At 41.5% G+C, this 26,276-nt stretch overlaps 1 protein-coding gene across 2 annotated transcripts in view; it reads left to right on the top strand.

Moving 5' to 3' along the window:
• Positions 1-26,276, top strand: part of LOC141787433 (transcription initiation factor TFIID subunit 4) — a 129,153-nt gene that overhangs the window by 70,452 nt on the left and 32,425 nt on the right. The gene's annotated exons all lie outside the window — the stretch shown is intronic.

Raw genomic sequence — 26,276 nt, 5'->3', positions numbered from 1 at the left:
AGGTCTAAATGATCAAACATGTAATGGATAAATATAAATCTTTTATGATTTATGCTGGTTTAATCTAGAGGTGTCCCAGTCTGATATTGATATCGATATCAGCAAAAAAACAAATATCGGATAATGCCAGAATGCATCTAAAATCTCTGATATAAGCAGTCCATTCCAGACTTCACTCCTGCTGTTTTTATTTGATTTATTTAGGTTATTTTCTGGGTCTTCTAATTTATTCTTTATTTTATTCAATTACTAGTATATTCTTATGTTTAATGTTACAATTTCTGTTACCCATTGGTTAATAATAAATGGGTCAATTTTTCCTGATACCTACTGTTGCTGACTACTGTTCTTTGTTTGAATAATATCACTTAATCAAGCCTTTTCTAAAATACTATATACTACAAAATAAGTAATAAAAGTATGCATGTTCAATGCTGATATTGTATCAGATTAATATCGGTATCGGCCAATACTCAATGCTGCAGTATCGGTATTGTATTGGAAGTAAAAATGTAATATCGGGACATCCCTGGTTTAATCCATGCAGAGTTGCAGACCAATCTGCATGGTATTTTTTGACGTTTACTTTAAGAAGGTAAGGTTTCTCTTTTCAAGATATAAACCTGAGATAACCTGTGACTCCACTCGACAACCTTTGTGACTTGACTTGACTTGCCCACAACAGAAAAACTTGAGACTTGCTTGGGACTTGGACCAAATGACTTGCTACTCAGACTTATACAGTGCTCAACGCCTCAGTTTTTTACAATAAAGCTTTTAGAAACAATCAGTCAGATGTGAACATTTTTCTAGTTAATAAGTTGAATTGTATTTTTTTGCCAAGCAATGCGAGGAGGAGACTCAAAAAGACATAGTACTTCTTTGAACATCTCAAAATTAAAGATCCAAATCATACAGATGCCACATTGAAAGGACAAAAAGCATTTTATAGTTAATGTTTTTACCTGAGAGTTTGACTCATACCTATTTCCCCACTGCACATGGTTACAAGGTTAAGCAGAGATTTGATTGCACTTATTTACTAGCAGATTTCACTCATCTGCACTGATTTTACAGTAACTTAAAAAAGACACTTAACACCTGCCTTTCTATAAAGAATTCTGATATCCAGAAAAAGGTGTTGTTCATTTTTGCATACAGTATGATTTCATTTGTGTAAACAGCTTTCAGTGGTAATTTTCATGTTCCTGCTATCCCTGAATGTGCAAGGTTCACACAGGAAGGTTTGCTAAATATGCAAAACATGAGTCACTGGGTATGTATCTGCCAAACTGTGAATATGAAATAGGAATCCATAACTGCAGGTAAAGCTGTGGTTTCCACTTCCAGCTGCTGGTCAGATATTTGTGAGTCCTCCTGAGAAAGACAGCTTTTGTTTTGAAATACATAATTTTACATATTAAAGGACCACTATTCAAAGAGTTGCACATTGCTCAGAAGTTATCTAGACTTCTCATGTGTCTTTGTGTTATGGTTTGTGATATTTTTGACTCTTAATTGTTATGAGAATCTAAAATGATTAGAGTGACTGCAGTCAATCCCTAATCTACGATACTCTAAGTTATTATGCATAGATATTGGATCGATCACAGTTTCAATTTGCTAATCACAAAATTTACAGACTCTGTTGAAACTTTTCCAACATTTTAGATTGTATTCGCTCCCACATCATTGTCAGTTTAAGAGTCGAACCAAAAGTTAGCGTAACACTGCTAACTGCTGACAACATAGCAATCATCCACGATGACACAGTCCTTTTTAGCTGTTTTCTGAGCCCCTGACTTTTTCATTCACTCTTGATAGAATAATGTGGCTTCTTTTAGTCAAAAGTGGATCATGTAGCAGCCAACTCAGAACAGCTGTTATCCAGCAGGCTTTGAGCTTAAGTGCTTTCTTAATTAACACATCAAACTGATCTTCAGGTCTTGGTCGACCAAAAATGTTTCAAAGTGTAGAAAAAACCCGGCTTCTAACCATTTGACTGATTAATTTAAGTTAAATGTTATGCAATGCATTTGAAATAAAGTCAAGATGTCAGAATGCATGAGAAGACACACAAATGCAGATTGGAAATAAAAATAAAACTCCCTGTGGGAGTTTGACCCGAACCTCTGGAAGAGTTTTCTCTTTGGCTGCTTCTCCAGTTGTCATGTAGGAAACATTGACAGCTTGAAATATTGTGGGCTCCAAACTTTACTGAGATGAACTGAATCAGAGAGGTTTAAAATATTTAATAATATATGTTATAATCTGGCTGCTTATTTCTTTACACTAACACTTATGAGACAGAAACAGAACTGATGGTTTGTTGAGAGTCTGCGTCGGGTATGTTTAGGTTCAGGTTCTTCCTGGAGGAGTTCATAATTCTATTACAAAACAGGAATATTAAAGAAAACAGCTTTCACAACACACACAATGTTTAAAGAAAAACACAAATCACATAAAACTACAGAAAGGCTGGTTGTGGTGGTTGAAGGTGGTTTTTCTTTTAGTTGTGCAATGCTGTTGAAAACAAACTAGACATTAGCATTAGCAAAGATTAGCATAGTCGGACAAATGAATGGCTAGTGAGCTTATAAAAACAAAAAACAGCAGTGAGCAAAGATCAGACTTAAGCTGAATAAACCGATTTTATTAGCTCTGAAATGAATTGTGTTTACAGCTTAGACATATAGTCCCTCCAGTTTGTTGGCCGCTAGTGCTTTGAAAGCATCACTTGTGGTTTGAGTGACTTTGTAGCGATCAGAAACGCAGCAATGCTCCCTGTTGTACTGGATCCATTACTAGAATATCATTCATGCTCATTAGCCTACTGGTTCAGGAGGCTGACTGGGTGTCAGTTTTGCCACACCGTCAACAGGCCGAAATGAAACGTGTCAGACTCTTTTGCTCCTTAACTTAGCGTACAGTTAGAGTGTCTCTGTGTTCCCTGTGTTGTTGTGAAGTTTGACCAATCAAAATCAAAATGAAGCTGCAACTTTGACATTGATTTATTTTTATGTGCATTTTGACATGTACCAGAAGTGGTCACAGATTCCAAGTGGTTTCCCTTTAATCTTGAGATCTGTATTCCCACAGACACTGAGATGATTGTGCATACCTGCAGCTGACGTTGTGTGGTGGGGGTACTGTGGAGGTCACATGTGGGTTGTTGATGTAGTATACTCCCTTTGAACCATTGTCCTTGTGATTTTTAGTCTACTTAATGGAGAAAGATGAAAAAAGTTCAAATGTGTGTTCAAAGTCACGAGCTGGTACTTCTTAAGAGCTCAAGAAAGTGAGTTTGTGTTTTGGATGGGGCACAAGATCTGCTCCCTGTGACTATAGTGTACAATGATAGTTGTCTAACGACCACACATCCTCTTCATGCCCAACCTGTAAAGCGTTAGCTGGTAGCTAAGGAATCTTAATAATATCCACTCATCACATTATCATTTCAACAAGACAAAGATGGTAAGAAGAAGTTTTTATACTCCTATGTGACCTGCCTGGTCTGTTTTTAACTAAGCTAACAGTGTTTTCATAAAGAACCGTGTACTGTTTGAGCTTCTAAAAGCAGCAACTTGAGTATCATATTTCTTCTGCAAAGGGTCATACATGAAGTCATGCACACTTTCTGTACTAAGTCACATTTCCCTTCAGGCAGCAGAGGGAAACATTTAAATTCCACATATTCATCTGTAAATATGATGAATCTAAAATAAGAATTTTGAATGTCAATTGGTCATTTTAATAACCTGCTTATCGAGTTGCATCTTCACATCCTTCGCTTAGCAGCAATATGCTGCAGAGGAGCATAGTAATGCACCCAGTAAAAAAGCATAAATAACAAAATAAAAGCATTACTTCTGGTCCTTGAGTGCAGTGCCAACCTCTTTCAGAATGGTTTACCCTGATGGGTATTAGCCTGCGACCTTCTGCTGCATTAAAAAAAAAAGCTGCTTGCTCAGACTGCTCTCTCAAACGCAGTTACACAACATAAACATGAATATACATTATGCTGGAGTTCCTCTCTCTTGCTTTTGTATCCCTTTGTTTAATGTCCTGTTCATGTTTAATTAGAGGGGCATAATGAAGTGAAGTCACAGTGTGCCCCTCCTCTGGTGATTGCAGAGGGGGCGGACGAGGAATCTTAACTTATTTTCACTTCGTTTTCACCTCCTCACATTTCTTCATTTCACATGGGCTGGAAGCGCCCGCAGCGTTCTCTTTCCCTTCTCCAGAGCAAAGTGAATGTGACTTTTCTAAGGGGGTCACAGGATGCCTGGAGGCCTGTGGGTGTTACTGGACTGTTGCCTGCTCTTAGCTTCACTGAGGGGCTTGTCATAGATTTCATCTCCACAGAAATGAGCCGGGGGCCCTGGCCAGGAGCACAAGCAGCCAACGTTATGAAGGGCCCATGCTGATTATTTCCCTCTGACATCGCATCCTGAGCTTTCCGCATTAATCCCAGACAAAGGCAGCCCTTCAGTGCTGTGCCAGAGCTCAAATTAGGAGCCAGATAATGGCCTTGTTGAGATCCTGCTCTGTTCACCAAGAGGCAGAGCTCCTGTTCAGACCCTCCTCCTCAATATTCATTCCCTTCCGCTTGTTCTCTTCCTCATCAGACCACCTTTCCACCATGTTCGGACTGTGACGGAATTCAGGTGACACAATTTCACTCCATCCCCCCCAAACCTCGCCCCCCACCCTTGTTCACCCACCTTTAATTTGAAGGTGGCTTGGCCGGGCTTGGGTCTGTGCCTGGATATGGATGGCCACGGGCTGTGAAACTGATAGCCAGTCAAGACTGGAGTGTCTGTCTCCAGCCTGATCTAGTCTGCAGGAGGGAACAAAGGGGGCCTTACAGGGCTCCGCAGGGTGGATTATTTTCAAGGAGCCAATGGCTGGGGCTGCTGGCTGGCTGGCTAGGAGAAGGCCTGCTGTGGCCCCAGCAGTGGGTCACTGCACAGGCAGGGGCGGTGCAGGCACACGCACACACACACACACATACACGCACATCACAACGAAACCCCTCCGGCTTAATAGTCCTGCAGCCTTAAACCTCCAATCAGCACACACAGGCTTTTGAAGTTCAGCACAAAGTCAAGGGTGAGCTACCTTGAAGAAGGTGGAGGGATGGAGGGTGGTGACAAAGGGCAACTGAAGGTGGATAAGAAAGGCTCAATATATCTTAAAACATAAGCTGAGGAAACAGTTCTGTGGTGCCTTATAAGAAGATGTTGACACATAGAAAGAACATGTTGAAAGACTCATATCTCCCGCTTGTCTTTAGCAACAACAGTTTGGTACAGAGAAAAGATCAAAACATTATTTTGGCACATTTCTCCTTGCTTTCCTCTCACTGATTTTCAGGTGTTGTGATTTCCTTCTTCCAAACTGCAGTGTTTTTGTGTTGTTACCTTATAACAGAGAGATACAGGATGCTCACTACATCTGACTTTTAGCATTAAAGGCTCTGCAATGGGAAATTCTCCTCAACGCTCAGTGTCCTGTAGTGTTAAACATGCTCACAGCTTTGAAACATCCTTGACACATTTACAAGCTCATAGTTATCATCCCACCACTGAGGCCATTTATCACATCAAAGGAAGAGCTTTGTTTGTTGACGTAGAAACGACAATAGCAGCTAAATTGCCTCAGTTTTGTACAGCCACACTGCCTTCCTCGTATCTGCCTCGACCAGGCGCAAATGCCAGGGACAAAGGTAGGCGAGCGATTTAATAGTGAGCACAGTCTATTTTTCCATTTGAATTCATTTCACCTTCTTTCTTTGAGGCTGTAGATCAGAAAGAAGGAGTGAGGCAATAGAGTGAGAGGCATGGGGAGAGAGGGGGAAAAGCACAAGGAAAACTGATGCCCTTTCCTCCAGCTAAATTAACAGGAATCACGTGGAAAACAATCTGAGTCTCCAATGAAGGAGGGAGGAGGAGGGGGGGACCATTAAAATTAGCCCCAAGCTATGGACTGCACCCAATATCACTAAAGCTGCACTCACTACAGATGTGGAGGCTGGCTTACAGGCAAACTATGCTCTGTTCTATAGCTACAATTAAAATCAACCTCGCTGCCAAAAAATAGGAGGGGGAAAGAGGGGGTAGAAAGGCAGACATGGAACATCAAAGACAGATTGAAATGTGTAGTCAGTAATAAGAGTGGTCTCCAAGCCCTGAGGTTCTCCACGGTCCCCTTGTTAATGAGAAATTTTGACCTCTGGTTTGTAAGTTAAACTTGTAATCTCGGTTAATGAAGTAAATCAATCCCAACTCGGGAGTGTTCAGTGTCTCTCCCTTTGCCTTCTCCCCGCCAACCTCCCCTCTGTCCGTCTCCCTTGTGCTTTTCTTCCTCTCCTTCTCCTCCTCCTCCTCTTACGTTGCTCCCAGTATGCCGCCTGGGAGTAAAATACGGCCAGGTTTTCAACCAGACAAACAGGAAACTCGCAGAGCACGAGGGTTCCGGAGCTGGAGGCGGGGGTGTAAGGACTCAGAGGACTACGACCAACCAGGCTGTTTGGTTAAGGAGCAGAAAGGCCAACTGAGTGCTAACAGAAGGGACAGCACGACAAAGACCACTCGCTCCTCCTCCTTGTCTCCTTTTACTACCCGTCTCTGCCTTCCTCTGCCTGTTGGGGGTAATATTTGGTTTTGCCTGTTTGTTGGTACAGTGGGAGAAAAGGCAGTGCTGGTTTGCTGTTCTTGCTATCAAAACATCCCTCCTGTCTACTTTCTCACTCTTCTCCATGTCTAAACCAGAAACTCTTGGAAATATGCAGCAGAAAAGAAAGCTCCTACTTCCTATTCTAGTTTTCCTAAAAATCTGGCTCAACTTTTGCTCTTAGCCATAAGGAAGTGTCTCTTAATTCCACGGGATGCATCGACATTAACCTTAAATTAGCTGTTGTCTATATATATATATTAATTTTAACATACAGCTACTCAGCGTGGGATTATTCGGTCTGGGATCAGAAGTAGAGTGCAAAGACTTTAGCATCACTTGTGTTCAGCTGTAATGAAGCATAAGGATTCCTCTACTTCTCTGCGTGCTACATAAATATGATTAAAGAGGGCACAGAGAGGCTGCTTTGGTTTCATAATGTCAAGAAAATTGTAATATTTGTTTGACTTAAAGTCTCAAGGCTGTTCTGTACTTCCTGCGAGGACACAAAGGAGACAGAGTTGAGTCTTCAGAATGGTTACAGGGGCTCCTTGGCCTGATGCCATATGTTCGTGGAGCTTTAACACAGTGCACTTTGCCAACTTTCCTTCCCTTGCACAATACATAGCACAATGGTACTACCACTGGTTATTGCAAGGTGCACTGTGGGTTAAAGCATTTAGAATATGGCTATATCATTAGTGTGTAAAGATGAATACATCTGTGGTTTCTCAAGTTTCAAGTTTATTTTTGCACCATTGTTTACTTCTGTGTTAAATGCACAAAATGTTACACAGATGTTATAGTGAGAGCTACTAATGTGAAAACAGCACAACTGGGACTAAACACAATTACCATCTTACAAATGTTGAAGGTAATGTAAAAGTAACTTAATGTAGATTTTGCTGCAGCAAAACTTGATGTTACATGTTGTTTTGAAAACTTACCATTTTTTATTAAACTCTTACTCATATAACTCTTGATAAGAGATAAAACCCTTAAGGCATACATTCAAATTAGGGATGCATTATATTATTGGCAGGTTTTCGATACTGGATGATATTGGCTTAAAAATAAAATATCAGATATCGGCCAACACATCAAATTCTGCTGATATAATAAACCTATTAAAAAATGGGCTGAGGGCCCCGGACTTTTTGTGATTTTTTTTGCACGGTTCAGATTGAGAAGTGCCATATTTAGCTCCTCTTTTAAGTTAAACTTGAATTTAATCAGCAGTCTACTAATTTAATTTGGGTTCAAATGCTGCACAGTTGCATTTCTCACATGTTTGTTTACTGACTGTCAACTGTGAAATTGGCCAAATTTGCCCTTCTCAGGAAGAGTGTCATCCAGCTTTCAAGTAGGCTTTATCTTTTTGAGTTTTTTCATTTAAAAGCAGTTGTCATAAATATATTTTTTACATTTCGAAGTGTATATTTATCATATAGGAAATGCATATTAAATAACAAATGAGATAAAAGTATACACCATAATACAATATGCTACTTCCAGTAGAGAAGAGAGTTGGTAATCTCTGCAATTATGGGTTCAGAAAAAATATCAGTATTGGCTAAATGAGTTGTTAAATGTTGGCATATTGGATATCGGCAAAAAATCCAATATTGTGCATCTCCAGTTTAAATAAATCTTTGTATATCAGAAAACCAGCACACCAATAGACAGGACAGCAAATTCATAGAGAATCAAATCTAGAGCCAGCAGTTGATATGGACATTATTTTCTAGCTTTTGATTTTGATTAGTTACAACATTCATCATTAGGTAGTCCATCATAGAGCATTTATAGCAAATATCAGCATTGAGTGACATCATTGGCATGCTAATGTTTCATCATAGCATACAACAATTCTAATTAGCTTTGCTTGTCAAAGATCCCAATTATAATCAAGCATGTTAGCATGCTAATATTTGTTAAAATGGGCTTTAATGACCAATGTTGTCTTTTTTTTTTTTTTACTATGAGTCAAAAACAAAAAAGCATTGAATTTAATTGGAATATAAGTTGCACTGCCATGTAAGATTCAATCTGTTTTGCTTAAATTGTATAAATTGTGAATGCAGTGTGAGTGATGTCACCTATCTGTTTCTGATACAAAGTTTTGAAGCCTATCGCTGACGGACGGCATTTTAGTATTGCTGAACTCAACCCAGCTTTGACGTAGTTTGGATGAAGCAAAGAGGCGGGCCTTTACCCTCTTTCGTACAGTTGCATGGTACCCACCTGTCAATAAAGTCAGTCATCACTACATATTAGCAAAAGTCATAAGTTTAACAACTTTGAAAAACGTGTTTTATTTTGATGCAAAACTGGTGTCTTTGAGATGGCATGTGTGTGGTTTCTGGTGGTTTTTAAAGCCAGCCTCAAGTGAACTGTCAAAGGACTGCAGTTTTCAGCACTAAGGCTACTTAGTCCAGAGGTTGCTGCTCAGTTTTGAGCTGTTTCTCAAAAGAAATAGGTTTAAAATGTCTCCACCAAAGTTACAAAGCCATGTGAACTCGGCTGTCATGCTAGCAACTGGTGGTAGTTGAGTTCAGATAATGTTGATGATCAGTTCTTGGGGAATTACCCATCTCTGTTGGACATGCTTTGTCTTAAGATAAAGATTATTTAAAGTATGCTGTTCCACAACTGAAGAAGATGCATGCATTTAGTGCTATATTTGCTGCACCAGATGCTGGATGCAGATGACTTTATGGATGACAGAAACTCTGTTTGGTCCGGTAAACAAATGTTATGGTTAATCTGGGCTTGGTACCTGTCAGGATCTCCAGTGTCTTCACAGTTCATAACAATGGGGGCACAATACTTTGCATAGAAAAAAGGCAAACCACTTTAATCTCCACAAAGCATTTATCTTTGAAATAAAGAATATTAACCTCATGATGTTATTTTGAAGAAAAGTTAAGAATCACCAGGTGTCTACTTTTGCTCTTGACCAAACTAAAGTCTGTACTAAAGTGCTGTTGCATCTGTTGCATATGAGCTATATTTCACACATTTGTTAAAATCTTTCACTGGCTGCAGGTAACGTGATGCAGATCTGTCCTATGGGATCCTACAGCATATACATGCCCCCAGCTTTATGACAGTATTTCCATTAAGGGGGCGTCAGTTATTTAACTGGAAACCTGCTCATTGCTTTATGAGAAGGAATGTAAATAGGATTTATCCTCTGGGCACCATGAATGTTTGTACAACACATTATGACGGTTATATAAATAGTTGGACTTTTTAGTCTGGGCCAGAGTGGTGCACTAAAAGACCATGAAACAGACGTTGCTTTGGATGGATCCATGCAACAGATTGATGCTTGTTTAAAACACATTTTTCTTATAAAGATACTAAGCAGCTTAAAAAACACAGTTATTCCCAACATAAACATAGTTTGACAGAACCATTCATATGTTCCATGTATTCACAACATACATCTCTGAATTGTTTACCATCTAAATCAAAATCCTCAAGGACAGGAGACCCAAGAAATGGAGTTCAGCATGTTTAAATTAAAGAGAATCTCAGTTTGTTCCATCGTCTCTGTTCTCACAGCCCAGCAGTTTGCATGTGACTTGGACTGACGTTTCTCAACCTTTACACCCACATGAGGCAGAAAAAAGAAAATTAATTTGTTTGTAACTTGCTTCCTGCACATGAATTTAGATGTTGAATGAGAGAGCCGAGGAGATACTGTCTGTCTTTAAAACTTGAATACCTGTAGGTCTTAAAGAAACTCTGATAACTGCAGGTCTTTGTACCTGTCAGCTTCACTCATCATCACAAGTTCAATGTCTTCATTCCTGGAAAGGGGTTTAAAAGACTCATGGATCAGTATTACAGACACAAACACACATACGAGGGCCCTCAGTGTCCCCTAACTTCTGTCATTCATATGAATATTTCTTTGAGGCCACACGTTAAGAGAGTATTCATATATGCTTGGAGATCTTCAACCCTGTTTTATTAAAAATCCTGATTTGCTGAGAAAAAAAAAAACTCATCATCAATAGCCCAAGCAAGAACCAGTTGGATTGTGGCCAGTAGCTCTGATTAAGACTGCTTTGGTTCCTTCCTGAACAAGTATGACCCTGGTTAGGGTTCAGGTTAGAATCAGGCTCAGGCTTAGCCCAAAAAAAATCTCCTTGGTTATAAACATGTGACATTATTTAAGAGGTTGTTAACACAGCATCTTAAAAATTCATATGAAGACCTAAAATCTATGAAATATAAATAATGTACACATTACTATTAACACTGTAATCTTCCTGTTTAGATAAGAAACCTTCTTTCCATATTCATGGAGAAGTAGTGATCTGCCTCATTCCTGCCTTTAAAACTTTGCCCTGGAATAATGGTTAAATATACAGTTTTGACAACAAAGTTGAGCCCCAGGCAATTAAAAGATATCCATCTTAAAGAAATTAATTACCTCCCTTGTTAATCTTGATATAATTAAATTTCTGAAGAATGAAATTTACTGCCTTTTCCCCCCTCTCCGCCTCGCTGCTATGGAGGCGGGCCGTTAATGGCTGGCTCTCTAGCTAGCCTGCTGGCCAGGGACGCTGGGACAGCCTAACAACCCGGGCCCCATGCTGTGTGCTATACCGCGCCGTTCAAACCCACTCGCCTCATCCTACGCTTACTCCACTCACAGGGATCAGCAGAGAAGACGCCTCGATCGCTGCTTTGCCCGTGTTTCCTCCATCCTGGAGGAGATGGAAACTCTGGGCCTCCAGATTTGAGTCTCAACGTGTAATCATGTTGTTGAGTGGCTTGAGAGTTTTAGCGCGCGGGCGCTGCTAATGAAGTTGTCAACACAGAGCCTCTGAAACTTACATGGTGGAGCCCTGGAGAGCCTGAAGAGTTCTCTTTCTGTTATGGCTCACTTAAGAGACTCCTGTGTCTTTGTGTGACTTACTGTCGCTTTTATTGGACCTCCTGCGTTGCTATTACATCTAACCCTGATTGCTTTGCAGCACCATGGCTTTGTAAGGGAGCTCTCCATTCTCTTGTCGCAGTGTGTTTAAGTTTGTTTTCCTTTGACTATAAGTTTTATGTCAGCTCCATTGTCAGCTGTCAAGGTCTGAGCCTGGGGAAAGAAAGGAGAGAGCTGGAAAGGATCTTTCATTAGGAGCTGGTGGGGGGCAGAAGAATGCCAAGGAGGCAGAGGAGAGGTGCTAATACACACAGAGTAGGCAAAACACTACAACAAGATGGCAGAAATGCCAACATAGAGATCAGTTTGAGCTTCCAAAATCTGATTCAGGACTTTTTAGGGTGGAGGTGTTTGTTGTTCATCCTGTAAGCAGCAGGAGCTTTGTTCTAAAAAGTCGATGCTAAACACGCACCACCTTTACATTTATACTACTTTTAGCAGCCTGCATTTCACAATTTTCAGCCAGGAACACGATTTTATGTAGATCACACACGGTAACGTGCAGTGATTGTTGCTGATAACCTTTACATCCTTTACAATATACGTGGGAATCTACTCACACATATATTAGTGAATGGCTGACATTTTTGACAATACTGCGAGGTTAGTGGAAGACTGACATAGTGAGTTAAACTGATTCATTGCCACAGAAAAAAAGACTACCTTGCAAAGGTCACCCTTTGAACAATATCTTATTGAATATTTTGAATGTCTGTTCAATCCTTTGAATTTTTTTTTTTATAAAAAAGTGAAAGAAATCCACAAATCAAGGCTTCAGACTTTCAGATTCATGCTTGATTCAATGAGTGGTACAGACTTTTCTGACCAGTGGACTGAAGCTCAGACTGACAAGCAAAAATAAATCTGTGTGCTTCAGCAGCAGGTGATGAATCAATCAGTGATTTAATTGTTCGCAACCCTAAAAAGCTCTGCTGTTAACTGCCTCCTTTGCAATTTCTCTCTAAGCTTTTTACTACAGGGTTCAGAAATGCCTCTCCCCCCAGTCTCCCACAGAGAGGCTGTGTTTTAGCTTCCAGTTACACTGCAGCTACTCCTCATAACCCGGACCAACCACCAGCTACTTTCCTTGACGGAGCTGGCCCGTGTTATTGAATTAATTAAAAAAAAAAATCACTTCATATCTTTCCTTCAGTCGGAAGACTTTTCATTTCATTGTTTTGTGCTGGAATATTGTTGTGATACATTGTCCTCTATTTTGTCTTTTAACAGAAAAACAGAACATCTAAAATTAGCTTCAGAGAATGGTGAAAAGCGAACAAACAAGGCGATCCATTAGTGAGGATGGGTTATTGGCTGACTTGCCTCTTCTCATGGCGGCCCATTAAAAGTGGTAATGTCTGCCTGCAGCAGCGCCGGGGGAAGAAGAAGGAGGCCATGGAAGGCATATTTCACATGCATCAGACACTGGAATTAAATAGACCAATGTTCCCTAAAAAGACTGAAGTACATCTCTTTCTGATGTGCGTCCCGGGCAAAAATTCATTGATCTTAGAATGTCCCTTGGCAATTATAAAATATTAAATCCAAGTCGCACTTTTCGGCTCGGCTTAATTTTTTTTTTCCTCGCTTTTCACTGCTTTCCATTTGACCAATTTAGAAAAAAGTTAGAAATGGATGGCCGTGAAAAAAACTGATAATGAAGCCTGTGCCCACTTTTAGATATCTTTTGTTATGTTTCTGTATTGTTTTTGCAGAACATCTCAGATCATTAATGGGAATGAGTCCCAGCGTTGCAGAGAGAGCCTGAAACATGTCTGGTTACAGCATCAGAGCAGTAAACGACCGGAAAAGAAGCACACGAGGGAGTTTAATTTCTACAATCTTTATTCCTGGGCAAGGGTCTTCATACACGTTGATATCTTTTTCAGCACTCTAGGGGTGACAAATATTTGTCAGCTGCTTTTCATTAGGTCTCTGGCCCTTCTGCTCGCCTCTCTGGCCCCTCCATGTCCCTCAGAGATTACAGAGGGGTCTGCAGTTAATTGCCCAAATCATTAAATTTAACCTATATCTCAATAAAAATAATCAGCCAGCTGTTTGACAAGGTACACAGTTCATTAAGTCCCCTTGCTTGTTTGTCGTTTCCCTAATTAAGATTTAGAATCGATCATTGAGTGTGTAATGTACAGTGTAGCTCGGCTTGCACTGGGAGTCTCTGTGCTCAGACGAAAAAAAAAAAAGGAACAGCATCCGCTCGCTAAAGCTTTACCATTTAACACACTGACTGCAATGGGAATTAGACATCCTGTGCTAATTAGGGAGGCCAATTAACTGTGAAATTCAGGCGTTTTTGACAAATAATCTCTGCAGAATACAGACATCATCATGCACATGAATGTTATCCGTCCTGAATGGAGAGAGGATAAAGGCTATTGGCTGCAGTGCTGTGGTTTTAGATGCTTCTTTATGTTGCAGAAAATCCATGTGGTGCTCTTTTTATGTCTCATAGCAGGCCATCTAGCTTAATGTGATGCATGTTTGCTGGGTGAAGCTAACATACATATTGTATGTCCATAAAAATCCATAAACCAGACTGCTTTAGCATAACTGAACAAAAGATCAGTGAAAAGTCGCGTTTAAAACTGTAACATAGATACTCACAGAAACAATCTCTTGAACACAACAGGGTAGTTTTGTTGAAAACGGACTGTTATACACAGATATTTGCTTATTTAGACTTCACTGTTAGAGTATAGTTCTGGACCACCGCTTAACTGCAGAACAACAACTGACCTGTATTCACTTTTCCCTGAAACAAAGATTTAGCATCACCAGAGAATTCAATGTTTCTGTGTCTCTCATTCCCATTTTGATTCATGATCACATGTATTTTTCAGATTGCATAAATTATGTATTTGTTGGACTAATGAACGCCCTCCTCTGAGAGAACTTTTGGGAGAGTTGTGAATAGCTGGATGTGGCCTCTTTCACCCACATCACTGTTCTGATTACATGTTGTGGCAGCTGAGAGCAATAGATGTGGTTTTGGATGGAAAAGACCTGCCTGGCCTTTTGGAGAGATTCTTATATACACATACAACAAGGTCCAGAGAGCCGCAAAATGTAAACACACCTCCTGGGCTGGCCTGTGTCACTACACACCAATGCTTTGTTGTGTGTTGGTGTTTGAGTGTGTATTTAGGCGTGTGCAGAAGTGTGTGTGTGGTCTGACTCGTTGACAACCGTAAAACAGGCCCCTGCTGTCTTTATTACCTGTCCAACCTATCCGCACCTCTTTGTTCCTGCGATATGTTGAAACACATTTACCCGTGCTTGCGTTGGCGCTTTCTGTTCAGTGAGAGTGTAATAGAAAGCCACCATTACACCGCGGAAGGCAATGGCTTTGGGTGTGAGCTGAAGCTGTTTGGATACCAGGCAGCGCCGGAGGTGTGTTTGCTGGGCGCCAGTGGGCAACTCCTGCAGCTGCCCGCCTCAGGTGCAGCAAGAATTGAGTACTTCCTTTTACAAGATGTGTAATTATTATGGCAGACAAGGGTGTGGGTTTAAACCAAGTCAATATGTAGATAAGTATTGTACACACACACACTCTTGCACACACAGCTGCCTGGAAGATGATGCTGTTGTATGTGGCATAATAAAGCAGGTTGCCAAAAAATGCTGTGCAGGTAGGAAGGAAGCCTTCTGGGCCTGTGGAAGAGAAACCTGATGGGAGGAACGAGGCCTCCAGGAAAGCATCAGAAAAGCTGTAAGAAGGAAATCTCTGACTGAGGCAAGGTTTTGGGGACGCTGCCAGCCATCATGACCCTGAACACACTTCAACTACTAATTGACAGATGACTTTATGATTGAACAAGGTATAATGTACAATACACTCTGTATCTTACAGCCCAGTGGAATAACTGGATCTCTTTTGGTGGATCTTCTGTTTATTAGTAGAAATAGCAGTGGTAGAGTCAAAATCAATAGGGGGTCACATGTTTTTTCTCAAGGTGTTATATAGACCTTCTGATACCTCCACAGTAGCTTTACCTGATTCATGGCTCCAAAAATTGTTGTTGTTCCTCAGCTTTGGTCTAACTAACTTGACAATAAGTAAACACCGTCAGTTTGTATATAGTTAAGTAGCCGAATAACTGCTACATGTAGGTTGAACTGAACATCACAAACCGTTTACCTCCTGTGTTATAGAGTGATATAGCCCGAGCTACCGGCTAGTTAGCCTTTAGCTTAAGCTGTACCACTCTCCTGTTTATCTTTCTTCTGCCCTTCTGTTCTTTTTCTGTCTTACAGTTAGGCTCCTGTGTCCACCATCACTACAAAATTAATCACAGAAATCATTTTTAGCAGAGAAAAGCACAGATTTCTGTCTTGTATCTCTTCTCAATACTCAATTTTATCAGCCGGCGTGGTGTTGTCATAGAGACCTAGACATGCCGTAAATCAGTCCAGTCCTGGTCGACCTGAACTGGAAGCTGAGAAGTAGCAATTTGAAATAATCTCTAACCACCAATATTGGTGCAGATAATCTCATTTTAAAGTGTGGATCACAATCAGACATATATCTAGATGGGAGAATTTTTCAAGATCACTTTCAAACTCCTCACAGCCCCTTTAAGGTCAACCCCCTTACAAGCCCACTTTTGGCCATCTCACTGGAAGCTTCTCCTATGTTGCTTTGAAACAGAGTCCTCCTCATCAACCTAATCACTGTTTCCTCACTTATAAAGACAAATAATAGGATATGGCCCATGGCATTCTTTTTCCCAAATCTAGCCTGGACAGTTTGAAAAGGGTACAAGAAGAAAATCCCCAGCAGCAAAGAAAAGAGAAGAACTTTTCTGTGTTAAAAGTCTGAGTATTTCTTCTCTTTTAAAGAGAATCACCAACTGGTGACGTCACATGCAGATCTCATGTTCCTCTTGCTTAATTTTCATGTGATTTTGTGGACAAGCTGTTCAGAGCAGCCTGAGGTCTCATCCTAGAATTACTCCAATGCCCTTGTGCCTCAAAATTTGAAAATTTGCTAATGTTTTTATTGACATAAAATGTTTGATTTAATATTTAGATGATGAATAGGATAAAAGCATTCTCTTTAATTGTTAAATGAGCAAAGTGTGGAGGAAACATGTTGTGATTATTAGGGCAGAACATGTGCGCAAACACAAAAAGTGTGTCTTTCATTATAATTGTGGTTTATATAAAAAAGATAAAGTTCTTTATTATGTGTGCCAAATAGTAAGGGAAACAATTGTTTCTGAGTCGCTATAAAACTCCTGGAGCCCCACACTTTTGCAGTTTTTTCGATGAAAAGAAAATGTCACTTGGGGTCACAAATGTTCATAGCAAAATAAAAAAAAGGAAAATCCTCCAGTAAAGTTTCTGTTCGTCTTTCTGGGCCATCTATATAAAACATGAAGCTCCCTTCTTTCCCCAGTAGAGCCTGGATTTTAATCAGACCTGCTCTTCAGACAGCCCTTCTCCTGCCTCGAACACTTAGCATGCGTCACATCAGGTGCACGGGGACCAGTAACAGCGGCGCTGGAGCGGAGCCTGTGATGGCTAAGCGATGTCAAAAACGGCCCCATTTATGTCAATTTGAGATCAAGGAGCGATTCATAGGGTGATCCTCCACCGTAACTGTGCTTTCTAATCTCCTCCATCTGCATATCTGCTGTGGCCCCTTGGTGTTTTCTCTTTCTTGTAAGTGAAATGTCTCGCTGCTCATGTGAGGATTTGTGTGAAGGCTGACAGTTCAGCACACAGCACATGTCTGCAGAGCGGCAGGATCTGTCGTGCTGCCTTTACGGTCCCTTATCTCATTCTGGAGTCAGTGTCTGTTAGCGCCCCTGTGTTATTCACTACCATGCTATTTTGCTAGCCTCTTCTTTGCCTAATTAGGCCATTTGCAGGATGCGCTCCCCTTAGTGTGGTCATTTATGTTCAATACCACTCTGAACTGATCTTCTTTTGTTAACTGGTTGTTCCTATTTGGAACATTTCGCAAAGACATCAAAGGGCGGACCACAAGCCTCATTTGGCAACTTCTCCCAGCTATCCATCGGCTGCAAAACACCCCAGTGCCTTGATTATTAACTCAGTCACCACCCTCTCATTCAACTTGAATTAAAAATTAAAATCCAGCAGAAATGACAGTGCCACACCATTGAAAGTAAAGTGTGTAAAACCAACAAGGGCTCATTAGTGAGTAGTTCTGAAGACAAGTATTCTGACTTGAGACTCATTACACTTCTCCTATTTTAACTCTAATTGGGTTCATTTTATATATGAAACGCCTTGAATATTTAATGCTGAAAAAGTTCTACTTCTGATACTTTATGTAGGCAAAGATACTTGGCCTGTGATAATTGTTCAGGTTAACATAGAGGCTGTTGGCCATTCCTCTGTTCCTCACCCTCTCCATGGAAAACTACAGAAAGGAGAGACTGTGAACACACCGCTCAGTGGAACGTAAATCGGATTATAATTTTTAGAACCTGATTCATAAATCCCCCGAACAACAAAACCAGGATGTAGTCTTTCCCTATCTCTGCTGCTGTTGTGCTCTTGTGAACACAGACAGCAAACCCGTCATTCTGTTCATGGCAAATAACAACCAGTATATGAACAAATTGTGATTACACCACATCCTGCATGGTGTTGCCAACCTAAGCTACAAAGACCCCGCTAATAAAGCCTTTGTACTATTTAACAAGTTGCTCAGCTAGCCAGGCTTGGAGCATTTTAATTAAACAGATTAAAAACAATGCTATGGCTTCTTCATCTGGTTGCCTTCACACAATCTTTTGCTTCTCTCGGGTAGAGAAGAAAGAGAAAGAGAGAAGGGGGGAAAAAAAGCCAAGATTGTGTTTCCAGGCAGGAAAGTTTGAAGTTCTTTGTTTGGGAGCGAGGTTCCGGGTGCAGCAACACTGTTTAGCTCGGTGACCCTGTGACTGTCTTCTGAGGAATTGTATGTGCAGCCCCGCAGAAAACTGCTCCAGGGTCAGCTTTCATCTTAGCAGTAACCTGTGGACTTTGAAACTGAGGGCGATGGAATTGCAGCTTTGTCAGTACACTACTAATTAGAAAATTCCTGACCTCGAGCAAGATGTTTTAATTATGTGTTGTGTCAACGAGTTTGCAGATTTAATCCACCGTTGATACACACTCAAGTGTGCAAACTGTGTCGCACATTGTAGTAGATGAAGTGGAATGATGAAGGGTCTTTTTTTTTGCTTCATCTTCCTCTGCCCCGTATAACCTTACGCCTTCCCCTGCTCCCTGTTTGTTAAGAGCCGTCACATGCTTAAGTAGCTAAATTAGACGTGGAGTTAATGTGTGAGCTCGTGAAAAAGCTGGTCTGATTCGCCTTGGTTTGTGCGAGGCTGAACAATGTGACAGTATTGTGCTGGGTGTGAGCTCTCTGTTGCAGTGAGTCAGTGTGAGGGAAGGCAGGAAGGGGTTAAACAGAAATTGAGCGGGGATGCTGGGGGCAGCAGTGCTGCAGAACATAGCAGTGTTCGTGCGAAGGCAAGTCATTTCCCGAAACACTGCAGACACATGGCCTGCGGCGCTCTAAAACCTTTGGAGACCAAAATGGCTTGCAGGAGTTAGAAGTAATAAGGTGTTTTTTTGCCTTCTTTCTCCTTGACTGAAATTCTGCACGGTTGCTATGCATTGCCATGGAGCTGTGTAGCTGTTTTTATGGTTTATGTGGGTATTAAGATGCTCTGCAACTGGCCATTTTTGAGATTTGTTGTTCTTTAGCTGTGAAGCAAATGGAAGTTGTTTGTTTTGAAAGTAATTCCCTCATTTTTTTCCATGATCAGAATGCCAGACCTCACTCTTATTTACCCTTTTTGTAATTTTCACGTTTTTCTTTCTGCCATACACAAAATGATGAATTAACCAAAGTGTGTATGAGGCATTAAAAAAAGGACATGTTCTCTGTTTTTCTTACAAAGCTCCGTGACAGTTTCCCTCTCTGGGTTCCAGTTTTGGCAGAAATGGAACCTGCGATGGAAACAAAGGCCATCTGTGTCGGCACATAAACATAAAGCTGTGGTATTAGTCCGTCCTGACCTCTCTGATTATCAGTGGGCTGAACCAAAACCCTTTTCATCCTTTCTCCTGGTTCTGTTAATCTTGGCTGCCTTGTTTGCTTCAAAGGGGGCTCCAGCATATAATCTGGCTGTGTACATCTGTGAATTATTATTCTAATTCTTTATACGTTTATTAGAGCTGAATAAACTCCACATCAAATGCATCACTCGGGCAATGTCAGAAAGCCCGGGGCGAATCAGCCGACATCTGTTAACTCTTTCAAAATGGCCTCATCCAGCATGTCTGTGGGCGTAGAGGAGCGAGAAAACGGGGAGGCGAAAGAGGGAGAGAGAAAGTCTCTGTTGCTGATTAATGGCGGCCGTAGGAGAGGCGTTTGAGGCCGAGCATGGAGATGAAGCGGGGTTGCACTCCCACGGCTGGGCTCCATACTGTAAACACTGTGAAGGGACAAGGCAGCGTTCCCTGACTGAAACGCAGCGTGCAGGAGAACATGTGGGAAAGCTTTGCTCCCTGGCACATAGTCAGTCAACCAGGCAGCCAGTCAGTCAGTCAGTCAGTCCTCCAGTCGGTAAATTAGTCAGCCAGTTAGTGAGTCAGTCAGGCCCTCAGCCAGTTCTTCACTAAGTCCGTCAGTCAGCAAATCAGCCAGTCCCTCAGTCGACCTGCAAGTTAGCCAGCCCATCAGGAACACCTGAGTACCTGCGAGCCGCATTACAGCTTCCACCAGCCAGCTGCACTCAAATACAACTGGACCCCCAAAATAATGGCTGCCTGCCTGATGGAGAGGCCAGCATTGTGCATAAAATTCATCAACATCTGACAAGTGGCTGCTGTTAATTTCCACCCCGGCTTCAAATTGTTAAAAAAAAAACCACCACCTGGTTCAGCTTTTGCTTCACTTCTTTGTTTGGCTTGTCAACAGTCTGTCTCTGTTGTGCTATATATGTCCTCCTTGCCTGCAGCGTAGACATCAGAGTTTAAACGGATTTTTCAGCATCAAAGTAATAACAACAAAAGAGTAATGTTGCATCATGAACAGCTTATCTGTTTCTCAACCAACACTGGGCTAGTCTTTATCCTTCAACATGAACGCTCAGCAATGTTTCCCCCCAAGTTTAAGTTAACAAAGTGTGTTAGCTGGGATTGTTGTCACACACAGGTCTATGTGTGTGTGTGTGTGTACTCTTACCATTCAGCTCCTGTCTAACCCCTCATCTGTGAGCAGCAGAGTGCTGAGGCAGCAGGTTGGCCGGTGCAGGGCCGAGCTGCTCTGTGTGCCTGGCAAAGTGGGCCATTAACCCACCGCCCTAAGGTGTGACCTGGGCCAAATCCAATATTGGCTCCAGCATCAAGGCACAGGTGCCACTCAGAGTTCAAAGCCACAGATCAGCAAGAACCCCTCCACAGCTCACACCCCTGCCCCACTGTCCCTCCCTCTCTCTCTGTTCTCACAATGAAAGGACAGAGAGGAAATTCCTTAAGACACCTACAAGACCCGCTGCCGCCACTGCACAAACTAAGACACGGAGTGAAAAGCAGGAAAAGCGTAAAAGAGAGAGAGGTTGAAACATACATTATTAATCAAAAGTAAATTTAGTAAAATGTGAATTAATTTCAGGCCTCTGGAGCTTAAAGTGAGTGTTGCTGGTAATTGGAAGGTCGAGAACATGAAAGTATGACCTGCTGACTTTGTCCTTTTACTAAAACACTCAGACTTCCTCCACACTGATGAGTATCATAGATGTTATCATTCAAACAGCTGTCTTAGTTTAAGTTCCCAATCTGGGACATGATCAGAGGAATTGATTTTTGCTTTTCAGCCACTTTTATTGAAGACTGGCATTAAGTAACCATTCGCAGATTCAAGTTCAAGATGAAGCACAGATATGGTAAAGTCCACTCCTTCCATGTGTCATTAGGCTCCAGTGGGCAGCTGCTCAAGTCTGAGTTTTGTAGCTGTAACAATTCTTAAATTTTGTCTTTGTTGCACTGAGTGAGTTAGTTGTACTGTCACATGTACTGTACAAGTTTGTATGTTTGTCTGTGAGCAACATAACTCAAAAAGTAATGAACGGATCTTGATGAAATTTTTAGGAAATGTTCAAAATGGGATAAGGGAGAAGTGACTACATTTTGGAGGTGATCCAGATCACCGTCTGGATACAGGACTTTTTTAAAGGATTCTTTATCATTGTGAGATAGGGCTGTTTTCACCATATGTGTATGTAACTCCACGATAAATGGTCAGATTGCTTTGCAAAAGAAGACAAGACAAGGTCACCATAATTTCTGACAGATGTAAAAGTAGGATCCAGATCCTGACAATATTCTGGATACTAAGATCTGGAATATAAAATATGTACTGGGTCATCATTATTTTCAACACTGTCAGGAACCAAATTAATGTACAAACCTGCAACTAACACCAAATTGTAGCAGACAGTCTGCTGAAAGAGAGTATAACATTAAAGTAGGACTAAAGTGTTGTGTGACAATCACAATATGCTTGGTGGAGGTCTGTGCTCTCTGAGTGCTTTTCTGATTTGAAGTGCTTTTTAACTGTAGGAACTTTCCCAATGGGTCCAAAGGTGTGAATCCTAGCTTAGATTTGAATAAAATGTCAAACATCCTCACCTGAAGCCGCTCCCCACTGAAACATCTGGCTGAAAGTGGTCAATTATCAGGGAAGCTTTTAAAACTGAAACACTTGTAGATCTCTGCCATGGGTTTTGAAATTTTTAAATATTTCTTCTTGCTTGTGAGTCGAGTATTTCAGGCTTTTTGAAATATATTTGCTACTTTTGCTCAACTCATTTCTAGTGTTGATTCAATGAATCAGTTTGCTGTGCCATGAAATGCTATGGAAATCAGCAGAAGAAGAATCTCCTCCACGCTAAACAGCTATATGTCGTGTTGCACATAAAGTTGCTGGCTTGTCTGTTGCCTTCTGTGTCATCATTTTTGTTGAATGGCCCTTGTATTTTCCTGCTGCCATCATCTTTTCTTTTTGCATATTTGGGACCTCAGGCTGTGATAGAAACTTCTGGCCCCAGGAACCATTTAGTTCTAAAAGAAAAGTAAAAGTTCCCAGTACCTCTGGTTGAACAGTACCTTTAGTTAATTAGCTTGCCACAGGTGCTAGCCATGCTAATCAACTTAAGCTGACAGTAGAAGTTCAGCTTCCATGCTGTTTCATTCTGAACAGGCTCAGAAACATGACTTTGTTGGAAGTTGTCGATACATTTAAAGGGCTCATAATTACAGCGATGTATTGGCACTTCACAGTGTGAAGCGTGTGTCAGCACGTTGTCATATATGTTCAAAGAGCACGGCTGAAGATAGGAGCCTGCAAAGAGGCCTTATTACATCCAAACTCTCCTCCCTCATCCCCTCTCCTCAGGTTCTCTCCCTCGCTCTGTTTTTCTCTCTGTCCCCTGCTCCAAACAAGTCAAATGTCTGAAGAGATGTATCGAAGTATCCCTGCGCGCTCTGTACGATGGATATGTTATATGACATAATGCCTCGGAGCACCCATCACAGATAAAATGACAGATGCTGTTTTTTGCCTCATGGATCTTTCTGGGCCAAGCTGATTTTGAGACTTTCTGTTTTTCTCTCTGTCTTTCTGTGCCTCCTGCCTTTTCTCTTCTTTTGCTTTCATCCAGCATGACCTTACAAAGCCTGCCATTTTGTCTTCCACTGAATTCACGACACAATTACTGTGTAATTGCCAGCGACAGGGAAAGCCTGCTTGTTGATGTCTTGCTTTCCTTTTTAACTGACACTCCACCATCTGCTTTGTTTAGTGTTGGTGTTCGCCCCTCCCTTCATCGTTCCCTCCTCCACAACATGATTTCCTGCGTGCACTGACGAGAAGAATTCGTCTCCATAGATACCAGCAACAACATATCGGTGTTTGGGTTGCTGGCATGTGGAGGGCACATAAAGACAGAAAGAGAAAGTCGAGGATGAGTTGAGTGAATTCCTGGACGAGCGCTGACCTTTCTGCCTCTATTTGGATCACTTAAGGCTCGCCCTGTCCCTGAAGGGAATGAGGCATTCTGGGAGCTGAGGCTCACTACCTGGGCAGCAATATGTGTCTGTCCTTGCTGTCTCCCTCCTCCCTCAACCCCTGCTGCCATGGCACCACCCCACCACCGATTGCCTGTGGCTGTACCACTGTCTATCCAACCAGGTGGATGGATGGCTTTGATTGGTAAAATCTGTGTCTCTGTTGTCCAGCTGACTCGTGAGTGGCAGTAATTGGCATGGCAGCAGGCAGGCCCATGTTTCACATGTGGTCAGCCATGATTGACCTGATTAGAGCAGGGTTGCTCCCCAAAGTGAGGGCTCTGGTGTGCCCCAGGACACAGTGGAGCCTGCTTGAGCCTCTACGCACTGCCCCCCAGAGTGTTGTTATTGACCAAAGAGCAGAGCCTGACAGGTGAAACAATACACGCTTTGAGTCTAGCATCAGACAAAAGTTTGTTTTCTAAATGTCATGTATTCATTTTGAATTGTATTCCTTGATCTGTCCCTCATTATGACGAATGCACATCTCAAATATATGCATGAACACGTACACACAGTCTCACTTTTGTCTGTAATCACTCCAGTCTTTCAAACTCTGATACCTTCTGTCTGTCAATCAAACAGTTCAGTGTGTTTATATTTTTCCTTAGCTCTTCTTGTTGATGCTTTTGTCACTGTCTTTGTGTTCCCCCCCTCATGTTTTATTCATGCATTCATCCAGGGCCATTTATTAAAAAGGAAACATCAACCAAAGAGGATCTGAACACACGTTAGACAGAGCAGATACGCTGCAACAGTTGCGTTGAGTTCTCATTTTTCATTGTTGATGCCAGCGATATATCTGACACAACTCCGTCATAACAGCCATCATCTGCCTCCAATCATAAAACATACAACATTTATTTAAAACAAACCAAAGATATTCAGTTTCAAGACTCAGTTAGCTGCACTTGATGTTTTACATGTTTGTTTTCATTTCTTGATACCGCATCACGTCCATGGAGAGTTTGTTTTACACCCTACAATTCCTCTGTGCCCCGATGGTACTTGTGTTTGTAGATACTGTGCTTGCACCAAAGACTTAATCACAAAATTACAGCTTATTTGAAACCATGGATATCCTGCCCTCTTTTCCAAACTTGGCAAGTGAATATGAATATGAGTACGGCCTTCACTTGTATTAGGTGTGTGATCATGTGTTGATGCTGGGTGACAGTGTAAGCCTGTTTTATTAATACAGTAAGATAATTAGGGTCCTCGGCCTACGGAAGAGGGCACTTTCTAGCAAGCTAGAAAGTGCCCTCGGCCGAAGGCCGAGGGCACTATTGTTCCTGCTGCGTTTCTTTCTTATTATTATTATTATTATTCCGCACTCCAGTAAATCGCTTATTAGGTCCACTAAACAAATTCAAAAACTCACCAAAATTGGCACACACATTATGGGCGCCCAAAATTTACGTTTGATACCAAACATGACTCCCGCCATCCCATAATAATCTCTACAGAGCCAAAAAACCTCTAAAAAACAGACAAAAACACACAAAAATGCCTCTTATTTGGGCCAGGAATGTCGCAGAGAGATGAAACCAAAACCAAAACGTTCAGCTCATCGAGACGCACAAAAAATATAGGATGTATTTTCGCGTAGCTCCAACAGGAAGCTGGCAATTTGCCCGCCAAAATAAGAGATTTTGGCATTTTTAGCCTTTCTGCAAAAATTAAACCCACTGAAACCAAAAATGGTACATGCTTGAAAATACCATCACATGACAGATTAGACCCTGCTCTCCAAAAGTTGTTCAGGAAGTTGTTGTTTCGGGCCCGGTTTTCGAATGGCGAGCCCTCAAAGCCGCCGACCGCTTTTGGCCGATTCAGGATTTCTCCATGTTAGCAGATGAGGAGAACCGATTTCAGGTCAAAACACACATTCTACTAGTGTCACATTTGGGCCTCTAGACAAAAAACTAAAAGTCATAGAGCTTTAAAAATGACATGGTTGGATTCCTGACAAAATTCCCTACAACCATATGATATTTTTACACAGATTAAGCCAACATTGTGGCCTACAGGACAAGTAGTTCGGACATTGCTCTAAAATAAAAAATCCATTTCTAGCACTTTTCCACCGCTTTTCCACCGGTTTGTGACGCATTTTGGCTTCTAGACAAAAAAGTATAACTCGTACAGCTTTAAAAATGCCAAAAATGGATTCCTCACAAGCCCTTCTATCAAATATGATATTTTTGACACAGATTGGGGTAAAATTGTGGACTCTGTGAGGATTTCTTTACATTAGATGGCTGATAAACTCTCAGTCTCCACTCTGTTTGGGGTTCTGTCACGCTAATTAGAGTTCCACTCATTCAGCTGGTGATGTCATTCAGCCTAGCAGAGGGATACGTTGCCATGGTATCAACTGACTCCCTGACATCCCATAATGTTCTCTCAGAGCCATTAGGCTCACTTTCACCCTATGCACTACAAAACAGCCCTAACTGGGGCTAGGAATGTCGTAGAGAGATGAAACCAACGCCGAAATGTTCGTCTCATTTTGATGGACACATTGGAGGGA

The sequence above is a fragment of the Halichoeres trimaculatus genome, unplaced genomic scaffold (genome assembly GCF_033239565.1).
Source record: "Halichoeres trimaculatus isolate MK-OKI-2021-1 unplaced genomic scaffold, fHalTri1.1 fHalTri1_scaffold_3, whole genome shotgun sequence".
Lineage (NCBI taxonomy): Eukaryota > Metazoa > Chordata > Actinopteri > Labriformes > Labridae > Halichoeres > Halichoeres trimaculatus.
Note: the sequence above shows the minus strand (reverse complement) of the source record. Positions and strands in the feature narration are given on the sequence as shown.